At 33.9% G+C, this 12728-nt stretch overlaps 1 long non-coding RNA gene across 1 annotated transcript; it reads left to right on the top strand.

Moving 5' to 3' along the window:
- The first annotated feature begins 3999 nt into the window (after positions 1 to 3999).
- On the top strand, positions 4000 to 7909 carry LOC131952432 (uncharacterized). The gene is made up of 3 exons (XR_009388533.1): positions 4000 to 4083; positions 7421 to 7488; positions 7825 to 7909. It is a non-coding gene; the product is annotated as an uncharacterized LOC131952432 (long non-coding RNA).
- The last annotated feature ends 4819 nt before the right edge of the window (positions 7910 to 12728 follow it).

Consider the following 12728-nt stretch of genomic DNA (forward strand, 5'->3'; position numbering starts at 1 on the left):
AGAACATTTCACTTCCCTAATGCCATCTTCTCCAATAATTTATCAGGAAATTTCACTTCCCTAATTCTATCTTCTACAATAGTCTATCAGAAGAAGCTCCTAACTTTCCATTTCCATGTAAAAATATATATATTAATTAAATTTTGATCGTAAACTGATTATAATTAAATTTTAAAATTCTACTCTATTATGGGTAGTAAGTAATGTAATATTTAAGTTTAAAAAAACCTTTCTATTCATTTTTATTTGGTTCTGTTGATCCAAAACATTGGAGTGTTTCTACCAAATTCCTCTAGCCTACCTTTAAACCACTCCACATCTTCATTGCTAGTTTCCATAAAGCGAAAAATTCTTCTTCAGCTGGTTTTTCCCGTCTCTATTAAATTTTTTATGCTCATACATATACATACATTAACATTTATATCAATTTATATATATATATATATATATATATATATATATATATATATATATATATATATATATATATATATATATATATATATATATATATATATATATATATATTATATTATATTATATACACACAAACACAATTTTTATAAAAATGTATTTTTATGACTATAAGAAACATTATTTGATAAAATAATTCCATTTCATAACAGCCTAACGTGTAAGATTTTTTTTTTTCAAGAAACTTTCACAAAATTAATTCATGCAATGAAGGGTTAACAGTTTTATCATTTAGAGTGTTTAATAAGTTCTAGTTTGATGTGTTTGATCAGTTATAGTTAGCTGTGTGTTTTATATGCTATAGTCCTGGGTGTTTTGTTTGGTACAGTAAGGGTAATTTGTGTATTATATTTAGGATTGTTTTGTATGTCGCATTTAGGGTTCATGCGGGAAAGCTAATGCGCTATTGACACACTCATCTTTTCTCAGTTCCTGAGTTGTATGTCTGACCATATATATTCAATTAGAAAAATGTAATGATAAGTGTGTATTTCTATAGGCTATGCTTGAGCAATAATTGAGAGTTCTAAATTAGATACTGTTACTGTACAGCATTTGTATTTATGTTATCGTTTAAATAAAATCCAGAATATTTTATCCTCGACTTATATGTGTATTACCTTTACCAGAACTAACACTAACAGTCAATGAGACTGTATTTACCAATGGCAGGGAAATAATGATTACAACAACACAAATAATAATAATACTGTATTTACACCAGATGAAGATAACACTATTAGTGATTGCCTTTGCATTCAACGCTATCAAACAAAATTGACATTTAGTCAAAATATTTCTGAAGAAAAATGTACACTTAAGTCTAGTAAGCCATATAATAATATAGTGACTAAAAATCATAAACAATTAATTTGAATTGTTTATGATTCTTAGTCACTTGGACGTCGCCTAGTATATAAAATCGGGAAAACCCCACTTTACATTGTTACCGTCAAAAGAATTTCTTAAAATCCAGACGGTTCGGTTATATGAATTGTTTCATACGCTGCGCAGTTAAAGACGCAGCTGGGGGGGGGGGGGGGGGTCAAAGTTAAGAAATTTGACGGCGACTAGCCTTTGCATACTGATTTAACTGCAAGCTAACTTGATTGTGTAAGTGTACAACAAATACCCTTTTAATATTAACGAGCCGGCCCGCGGCATAACATACGCCGCTATTTAGTTGTTTTATTTTCTACTTTTCAGTCATTCATAATTTGTGAATTCGACAGTACCAACGCTGCCACTGAAAATATTTCTTTAAAACACTATAAGTAGCTCGTTAAGGACCATAACCCCCCCCCCTTCCTCCCCCCCTCTTCCCCCCCCCCCCCCAAATTTAAAAATCGTTGGCTCTGCTTGTAAACATTTAGAGTGAACACAGCTCACTAAGACCATGTAGGGGTGGGGAAGGTAGGGAGCGTTTACAGCTTGTTTTCTAGCGGTTCCCAGAAGAGAATTATATATATAGATTGAAAGATAAGTGTCTCTAAGTATTAAGATAGCCGATTCAAGGTTTCTACATTTTCTCCTAGGACCTAGGATGAAGCAATTGAAACCAGTGGCGTAGGCAGGGGGGGGGGGGGGTGTTAGGGGGGTCATAACCCCCCCCCCCCCCCATAGACCCCTCGGTATATAGAAAAAGTATGAGGGGGGTGCAAATCGATAGATTGAGGAGGGGTGCAAATCGAAAGTTTGAGAAGGGGTGCAAATCGAAAGTTTGTCCCCGGGTAAAAATTGGAACCCCCCCCCCCCCCTTGAGACGATCCTGGCTACGCCACTGATTGAAACTAATAATGCAGAGGACGTGTCGAAACTAGTAAAGTATCTATACAAATTATATTACAAATTCTATACAAATTATAGTTTTTTTCTTAATTTCCCTCTACTTATATTCATATATAATTCTTGATTTAAAAAAATGTGTATCTACCAATTTCTAATTATTAATAAATCACATGTTTATCTATGTTACGGTCAAAGCCCGAAGTGCGGCCAAAGCGCGGATTGGCTGGCCAATCCGCGCATTGGCCGGCTCTCTTGGCCAAAGCTCGAAGAACTTAGCATTAAGATCGTTTTTCGTACATTGGCCGGCCAATGCGCGCACTGGCCGGGACGTACTGGCCAAAGTCCGAAGCGCTTAAACTTGACAGCGTATTTTGTACATTGGCCGGCCAATGCGCGCACTGGCCGTGATGTCCTGGCCAATGTTCTCTCTAGACTAAGTTGTGATCGCATTTTCATATTTTCATTATTCTGGGTGCGTTTTTATTGAGAGTAACGTATTGTTTAGCTCTTGTTTGTATAGCATTCTATATGCAAGACGACATGGATCAAAAGGGCCGTCAGACCATGAGACAGACATAGCAGATGGCTGTCAAAAGAAAAAAAATGTAAATCCATGTTAGTTTCCATATATGGGCTCTCGATAAAATAGTTACTGAGGAAGATCTTGAGAACATTGAACAAGAAATGGAGGTTGCCATAAATGCAACGAAATCCTCAGCTAACACGTCTACTGCCGTGGCGGAACGTCCAGACCAGTTGCGTGACAATAATGTGGCCAACAGATTCTGTATAGTTTGTGAAAAACATTGTAGTGCAGCTCATTCTTTTGGATCCTGTGGCAACGATGTCCATGCTATTTGTGGAATACCCAATGAAGCAGACGAAGGGTACGGAGGGAACAATACCTGCAGATTGTGTCACAACAAACAAGACATCATGGAACACAGATCAGCAGCTCATACTGGCTTGCAAACTCAAGGTGCTAAGATGCTTAAAACATCAAATACAAAATTTAAAGATGGCGAAGTGGGTGACAATCGAGGGCGGTTTCTACAAATTAGGAACGGAACATGGTGTTCTAAAACAACTGTATGCTAGAAGTGAGTTTTCAATTCTTCACGAAAAACTGCTCTTATTGTCGTCAGTTGGCACAGAGGAAAAATCACTACGAACCATCGCATCTTCACAATCATTGACCGTCGGCCAAGGCTACACTCGCTGCAATTGCACAACTAAGTGCACAACAAATAGCTGCAAGTATAAAAATAACAAGCTGCTATGTAATTCTAAATGCCATAAACGTTCAACTTGTTTAACAAATGATGATATTGATAGATTGAGACTATAGTACAATAAAAAATTTGAATGTTTCTGTCATTTACTTTAATTAATAATCAATAAAGACTTAATTTCATGATCATTACGGCATAAAATAAAACAAAATCTGCTCATGATCTTCTAATTAAGACTTTGGCCGATCCACCATGGCCAGTCTGCGGACTGGCCGGCCAAAGGCCGAAATCAAGAGCTATTTTAGAATTTGGCCGGTCCACCATGGCCAGTCTGCGGATTGGCCGGCCAAAGACCGAAATCAAGCAAAGTTTCGGACTTTGACCGACCTATGGGAGGCGATATTGGCCAATGCGCGGATTGGCCGGCCAATCCTAGCATTGGCCGACTTCGGGCTTTGACCGTAACATCTACTTGAAACTAAACAATGTAAAATCGGAAAATCCCAAAATATCTTACGTGTATTTTACGTATTTCTTGAAAAAACCTGAAGATCGACATTTTAAATAAACATACAGTCTGCTGCTAAAGGTAGGGGCTTATTTTTATGAATATTATTATTATTGTTTTTATTATCATTAGTATTAATACAAGAATTATTGTTATTGTGGACTCTAAATATTAATGTGACAATACACTTTTTTACTGAACATTATAACTTTATTATACATATATACACATCTTGGAGTTGAGACAACCAAACAAAAATGCATAGTTGAAATAATGGGGGTCATCCATAAATAAGGTCATGCTTTTTTTTACGATTTTAACCTACCCCTTTCCTCTGTCATACGTCGTCACAAAAAGCCAACCCCCCCTCTCTAAAATGACGTCACACCTCAGCCTACAACCCCCCCCCCCCTTAAAATTGCAGTTGAATTTTTTTAAAGCATCGATATTTTTCTAAAATCTTGTCTGAACTCTGTCAAAATAGATTATTTTAATCGATTCCTATTACAATTTATTAAAACAGTTTTCTAAAACGCGAAATAATGTCTAAAATTCGTTTTCTAACATTGCTTTTTTTATAATGCAAAAGTGTGACGTCACACCATCTTAACCTCCCCCCCCCCCCTCTCCTCCTCATCACACCCCCTACCAATTACTTCCTTATATAATTAAAACAATAAAGCAGAAAAACACATTTTATTTCTTAAGTTTGTTTTGATGTTGAAAAAATCAATTATCTAATTAGCATGATTTGATAAAGTGCAATGTGATAGGTAAAACAAAGGTATTTTAAATACGAACTTTTATAAATTTATACACTGAATATATTGTTTACTAATTATTATTTTATTGATAACCGTTCAGAAGACATCTAGGATTGATTTCCCATTCCTCCGATATAGGGAAATTTATTGTATACTCAAATTAGAAGAACTGTTGAAAATTGATAATAGTGTTGGAACCTAGGCCTAATAAAAATAGCAAACGGACATATTGTTAAAGCTATAACCGACAGAAAATTAGCTTTATAAAGCGTTAAGATTTTAAATGGGTAACTTGATTTTCCATAGAAGACCCCATGTTTGTTGTAAAATAAACCGGGACTGATCTCCCCTAAACTTTCTCGAATATCTAATATATAAAGTTCAATTCTGTATGTTTGTTTGTAAAATGTTTGTTTGTAAAATGTTTGTTTGTAAAATGTTTGTAAAATGTTTGTAATCAAGGATTACAAAGGAATATAACAAAAACGAAACAAATGTGATACTTTCACGGAGTCAAGTGTTAGATTATTAAAGTGCTCATGGTCTAAATTTATGAGTTAAAAAATTACTATTGAAAGTCTTTCAAAACAATTTTCATTTTATATACTTAGAATAATAATTTTCAATTATGAACATTACATAAAATTAAACAAAAGTGTATCAACGTTTATAAAATTTCTAAAATTGTGTCTGAAATGTATTTGCATTCTGTCCTTTAGTTCTCATTACGTCCCTTGATTTGGAAAACACAGTTACTTCCCTTTAAAAAACCATTAAATCGGGGGAAGAAAGAATTTACTTTTTATTACTTTGTTTTGGTGTTAGGAAAAAAAATAATTACATAATTAGCGGGGATTGTTTAAGTGCAGTGTCGTTGGTATTTTTAATACTGCCTTTTATTTATTCTATACACTGAACATACTTTTTACTAATATTTTTTTAAAATCAATAACATTTAATAAGCCAGGTCCTACAAATCCTATATGTTTATTTCTTTCCATTTACGGATAAGCTTGGAGTATTATAATTTTGTTCACTAAATTGAAACAGGCGCGTCCGCCTGCGCCCCTGCACGGTTCGATTTGGCGCCCTGGGCTATCATGTGAGCTCTATGCTGCATAATTTTGTTTTAAACAATGCGATAGACTATGGATAAGAAAGGTTACTATAGTCTTTAAGTTAATCAAATCCGGACGTCCTCCGGCACTCCGACAGGGTGCTATTTGGCGCCCCGGGCCTCTTCCGTGTTTGCAATTGTACCTACGTTCGCGTAGGTGAATTCAAAAGACAATGAATAAGTTGGGTCGTTTACTAAGTTGAATCAGGCGGTTACGCCGCACGTCGTCATGGTGCGATTTGGCGTCCCGAGCTAGACTGTGGACACTTTTAATTTATATTGACGTTTGTATTTTCTTTGTGTTTGAGTTTGGGTTTGCGATTGTGGTTGGGTTTGTGTTTGCGTTTGGATTTGGGTTTGGATATGTTTTCGTTTGCTTTTTTTCTTTGCGTATGTGTTTTCGTTTGCATTTTTATTTGCGTTTGTGTTTTCGTTTGTGTTTGTATTTGTGTTTGTGTTATGTTTTCGTTGTTTTTTTTTTTGTGTTTTGGTTTCGTTTAGTTGTGGTTGGGTTTGTGTTTGCATTTGGATTTGTTTTCGTTTGCTTTTTTGATTGCGTTAGTGTTTGTGTTTTCTTTGTGTTTGTGGTTGCGTTTGTCTTTGCGTTTGTTTTTGTGTTTTCGTTTGTGTTTGTTTTGTGTTAGTGTTATGTTTGCGTTTTTTGTGTGTTTATGTTGGTTGTGGTTAGGGTGGGCAATGCCGGGTTTACGCTAATTACCAAACACACAAGTTATGGTCCTTACAGATACGTTTTTCAGAGATGCCAGTGCAGGGCCTGGCCGGGTTGGCTTGTTCTTATATAAAGCAACAGGGGATGGGAACTCGGGATATAGTTATTATTTTTAATCAATTTTAAGTACTTAAACTTTTTAAAATAGAATAGTGCGCAATATTATTAGTACTTTATGAATTTACATGCGTTTTTTGAGAAATCGGAAATAGCGTAAATTAGTACTTCCAGTCAACGGAAATTACTCAAAATTTGACAGAAGGCAGAGAATTAGATTTTTGCTTACATGTGAAATTTCATTTATCTATCTGAAATAGTACTCAAGTTATAGGCTTTTAAAAAATTCAAAGTAGAAAAAGTACCACTTCCGGTTATCGGAAATCGCTCAAAAGTTCATTTTTATCTACGATTTTGATAAAATACTTATATATGAAATTTCATCAACCTAGCTGTAACGGTACTCATGTTATCGTGTTTACACACACTAAGACACACACACACACAGAGACACACAGACATACGGACAAGATTGCAAAATTATGTTTTTCCGTATCAGTGAGGTGTAAAACGTTGAGATTTGGAAAAATCTCGATTTTTTTTTGCACGATTACAAGACTTTCTCTATACTTACTCTATTTTAAAGTATTTAAAATGGATTTAAAATCATGTCTATATCCCGATTTCCCATCTCCTGTTGTTTTATATAATATTCGAGAAAGTTTAGGGGAGATCACTCCCGGTTTATTTTTAAATTTGTTTGTTTGATGTTGATAAAACTTTACATTTTAAAACCATTTTATGCTTAAGATCTACACAAACAGCAGCCATGGAGAATAAAACAAAGCAAATACAGAGATTGGAGTCAACCTCTACAGGTACAAATTCAGTTCATATATTAAATCAAAGTCATTTTGAGTATCATATTACATTATTACTTTTATAAGAAATTAATTAGAATAAAGAAGAACACTAAAATGATAACTTGCATGTGGGAAAGTGTCTATCCGAGAATATACTGCATTCGGGCAATAGTGTTTCTGGAAAATATTCAGCTCCTTATATATATATATATATATATATATATATATATATATATATATATATATATATATATATATATATATATATATATATATATATATATATATATATATATATATATATATATATATATATTCTTGTATCTTCATTATGTTATATTTCTATTTCAGATGCTGCTATAATCAGCGTTCAAAACAAACTAAGAAATCACGAGAGTACCAACACTTTTCTTCGAGGTTAAAATATTTAGCAAGTAGTTTTAGTCATAGATTTTAAACTTTTTCATCAGCTTTTTAAATAAACATGTTACCCTGATGGTAAAAGAAACATTAGACAATGTGAAGTTTTGAATTTGTACGTTATCATAATAACTTTGTCACACACACACACACACATTTACTGGTGTTATAGGAAATCATGAAGCTGAGATGTGCTATGGTGGAGAAGCTAATTTACACAAACATGTGGCAGAATGTGAGAAGAATCCAGGTCACAAAGATTTTATACCTCTTAAAGATTTCAACAAAAATTGTCTCCCCTCACGTTATCAAGGCGACGAGCTCATGTCTGAGACAATCAAAACATTGGCAGCCCTAACTGTCCAGGTAAAGACTAAATTCACCAGTCTAGAGAGACCAGAGTTTTACCCAGGCACTCAAGATCCATATCCATGTTATAATGACAGAGGAAGTAACGCGTTGAGGCTAGGGACGGGGATGGTGTGTTGTGTGTCGAAAGATATTAACGAGACTTGTCATTGTGCTAAGTGTCAAGACTCTGGCACACCGAGCAAAATCTATAAAGAACTTCATGTACAGACAGTGAGGCCAATATGATAAAAGTTCAGTTGTTATCCTGGAGGGTTGGTGGATGGTTGATGGAGAGGTTGATGGGGATAGATGTGAGATAAGTTTTGAGTCATGTGACTTAAAACTGATTCGTGAACTTGACTTGTTGTTATCCCGGTTTAATGATTTAAGAGAGGAAATAATAAAAACATCTTTGAGATCTGCAGATGCGGACAAGTTGACTGTCATAGTGTCACATCCCCATGGCTGTTCTAAACAGGTCTCTGTAGGACAATGGACACAAAGATATGCGAAAAATAGCTTTGCCATCAGGTACTGGTATACAGCGTGTACATGCCCGGGCTCCAGTGGAGCTCCGGTCTACTTAGTGGAATATAATAAAGGTTTGTATCACCATCCCCACAGTGGATCAAACTCAGAAGGAAATTACTGTTCGGAGTGGATGGATTGACGTAACAGTTTTTAAGCCTTCATAAAGTCTTAAAAAACACTATAAAAATCACATTTTTGTTAATTGTCTATTAATAATTGATTGTAATTAAAAAGTAAACAGTCTATTTTTGAAAAAAAAAAGATATTTTTATTTAAAACTAACTTTATTGGTTTAATTGATTAGTAGTTGCGCTATCTGGGTTGTATATATGCAGTACAAAATATTAAATACAATATAAAATAGTTGATAGTACTGGAAATAAACCGGTAGTGATCTCCCCTAAACTTTCTCGAATATTCTTATATAAAACAACAGGGGATGGTAACTGGGGATATAGTTATGATTTTTAATCCATTTTAAATACTTAAACTTTTAAAAATAGAATAGAATCTCATAAAAAAAACATTGCGCACCAAGCAAACGCCGAATAAAAACGCGTATAATAGTGCGCAATATTATTAGTACTTTAAAAATTTACATTAGTTTTTTGAGAAATCGGAAGTAGCGTAAATTACTACTTCCAGTCAACGGAAATTACTCAAAATTTAACAGAAGGTAGAGAATTAGATCTTTTACTTACATGTGAAATTTCATTTATCTATCTGAAATAGTACTCAAGTTATAGGCTTTTGAAAAATTCAAAGTAGGAAAAGTACCACTTCCGGTTATCGGAAATCGCTCAAAAGTTGATACGGATCTACGATTTTGATAAAATACTTATATATGAAATTTCATCAACCTAGCTGTAACAGTACTCAAGTTATCGTGTTTACACACGGACAGACAGACACACAGACACACACACACACAGACATACGGACAAGATTGCAAAATTATGTTTTTCCGTATCAGTGAGGTGTAAAACGTCGAGATTTGTAAAAATCTCGATTTTTTTTTTTTGCACGATTACAATACTTTCTCTATACTACGTATATACGAGAAAGTAAAAAGTAAAATAATGTTTTTTCTTCTACATTGTACAAAAATTGAATAAAGATTAGCTTATATAACTTGAGATTTATTATATACTAAAATATCAAAAGAACATAGAACATAACGCATAGCAATACATTATTATTTGAAACCGTCTTGTTACAAAGTTGAAAGGTATACCTAGAATAGTGTGCGGTCACATAATCCCCGACTCTTAACCCTCAACAGATTATCCTTTAGTCAGTTAAACTCTAAATGCAAATACAATTGTTAGAATAAAGAATGTAATTTATTTTTCTAAATTTTTACTATCGCAAATGACTAATGTGTGTTTGTGTACTACAAATTGTATGTTAACAAATATTCTTGCTCAATAAAATATCATTTGCTGTTATGGTGGCATCGAAAGGAACCAATCTTTTTTATTTAAAAAAATGTTTTTGTAGGACAATTCGAGTATTTCTTGTACATTTCGTCCTTGTCGTAGAAAAAAAATGTTGAAAAATATATATATATATATATATTGATATATATATATATATATATATATATATATATATATATATATATATATATATATATATATATATATATATATATATATATATATATATATATATATATATATATATATATATGAAGATTAGTATGTTCATTAGCAGAGAATTAGAAATTATTAATTTGTTTTCACAACCATAGTAACATTGACATATATCAACCCATCATCTTAACTTACAGTTCAATTAGTATCATTTTTGATTGGCTGTGTAGAACCACTAACAGTTTTAGCTTTGTAAACCCAACTACTGGTAAATATTTTGATCCTTACGATTTTAAATATTTCACTTACACATTGCGCATTTTGGTGTTGTAACACAATTTTAAAAAAATAAAAATAAAAAACAGTTGGCTACTTTGTACACATTTATTTTTGTAATTACGCATACCGTGGATTACTAAAGCCATGTATGTTCATCTTTGTCATGTGTAGGTGACACATTACCAAATTGTTTTGTACTTTTATCAAGTTATAGCTTGGTATCAAACATTTTAAAATTAATACGTCTAATCAGTAGAAAAGCACTACAACTTACAACCAGTAACTTTTTTATATTATCGCACGTTTTCATAACACTTATTTCCAAAGATTAAATCTAGAATCAATCCAACTTGATGCCATTGAGTTAGTCGGTATGTCAAGGGTTCAAGTTTTTACATATTTTCCAGAAAAATCTAATTACACTCTGACACGAGTAGCCATTAAAAAGACGTGTTTAAAACGTTAGATCATATTTAAAGACTTATTTTGGACACTTAATGCAACATAATACTTATATATGAAGTTTGATAAACATAACAGACAAAATTGGAAAACCTAGTTTTATCGTTCTGGAAGGAGGTATAACGTCACATTTTGTAAAAATCTCGATTTGTAGCATGATTATATTTCGTATTCGATAAATTAGAGAAGTGTAAGAGTAGGCAAGAAAATACTTGCATACGCGGACGATACTACTTTCTTGATTCGAACAGAAAAAATCAATAAAGACTGTTACAGAAAAATTCAACATCTTTGGGAAATGAAGCGGGGGCAAAATAAACGCAAAAAAAAAAAATCAAAAGTAATGGGGATAGGTAAATGGAAAGGTAAAGATAATTACAACATAGACATTACAATAACAGCCAAACTGAGAATTTATGGAATAACCTATACCAGCGATCCCACAAAAGACGATCAAGAAACTTGGGGCACACTGAAAAATAAAATATATCACCATCAGGAAAATTACCAATACTGCAATACAACTATCTTTGCCAGAGCTACATTAGTAAACAGATATATCATGCCAAAAATAATTTTCATAGCAACAAACTCTACAATACCCTACTAAAATAAACACCTTCCGATTAAAACATCTAGATAGAATAAGGATAGAGCCACATTATCATTCATTAGCACAATACTAGATAGGGTTAAGCATAAAGAGCATTCTAAAATTAAACATCACAACATTACATTGGCAGCTTTTATAAACATATATTGCGTACCTAATAACTGAAATACAGCGTTAATATTTTCGACAATCTATATATATAATTCTCTTCTGGGAGCCGTTAGAAAACAAGCTGCAAGCGCGCCCATTACAGCCCCCTCTCTTCCTCTCTAGCACTACCACCCCCACCCCCCACATGGTCTGGTGAGCGATGGTTCACTCCAAATGTTTACATTCGTGGAGTCGGGTTTAGTGACGGCCATTAGGGGCAGATAATTTAGTTTGAATTGATTTTAAACTACTTGGAGGAGGTAATTAAGAGGAAATCGCCTTCACGGGGGGGGGGGGGGTTATAGGGTAGGGGTTGGGGGAAAGGGAGGGGGGTAGTGTTTTAAAGCAAATATTTTCAGTGGCAGCATTGGTACTGTCGATTTCACAAATTATAAATTACTAAAAAGTAGAAAATAAAACAACTAAATAGCGGCGTATAATACGCCACGGGTCGGCTCGTATTTATTATTAGGCCTAAATATCAAAAGTGGAATCTAAAGGTCCTCATTTAACGCGATTAATTTCGTCTTAATTTCACTTTTTACCAACAGGATATGAGATTTGTTTGTTTTAAAATGTTATTACTTCGATCTTAAGTTCATTAAGTGGACTTCCGCATGGACCAGAGCCCCCGTTCCCCCACAGTAGACACGCGACCATAAAAGTCGATTTTTCGGACACCCCCCTCCCCCCTCCGTGTGGACGTCATAAATGGATGATCCCTTAGTGTCACATCTAGGTGTGTGCATGGACGAGTTTTACGGTCGCCTGGTAATTGTTTGACCTGAGATGGCTGGCGATGGGTTGACTGGAGTGAACCCCACCACACAGTCCTCAGACCTGGGATGTAAATT

This window comes from Physella acuta, unplaced genomic scaffold, assembly GCF_028476545.2.
Source record: "Physella acuta isolate Inbredline_101_S28 unplaced genomic scaffold, ASM2847654v3 ptg000873l, whole genome shotgun sequence".
Lineage (NCBI taxonomy): Eukaryota > Metazoa > Mollusca > Gastropoda > Physidae > Physella > Physella acuta.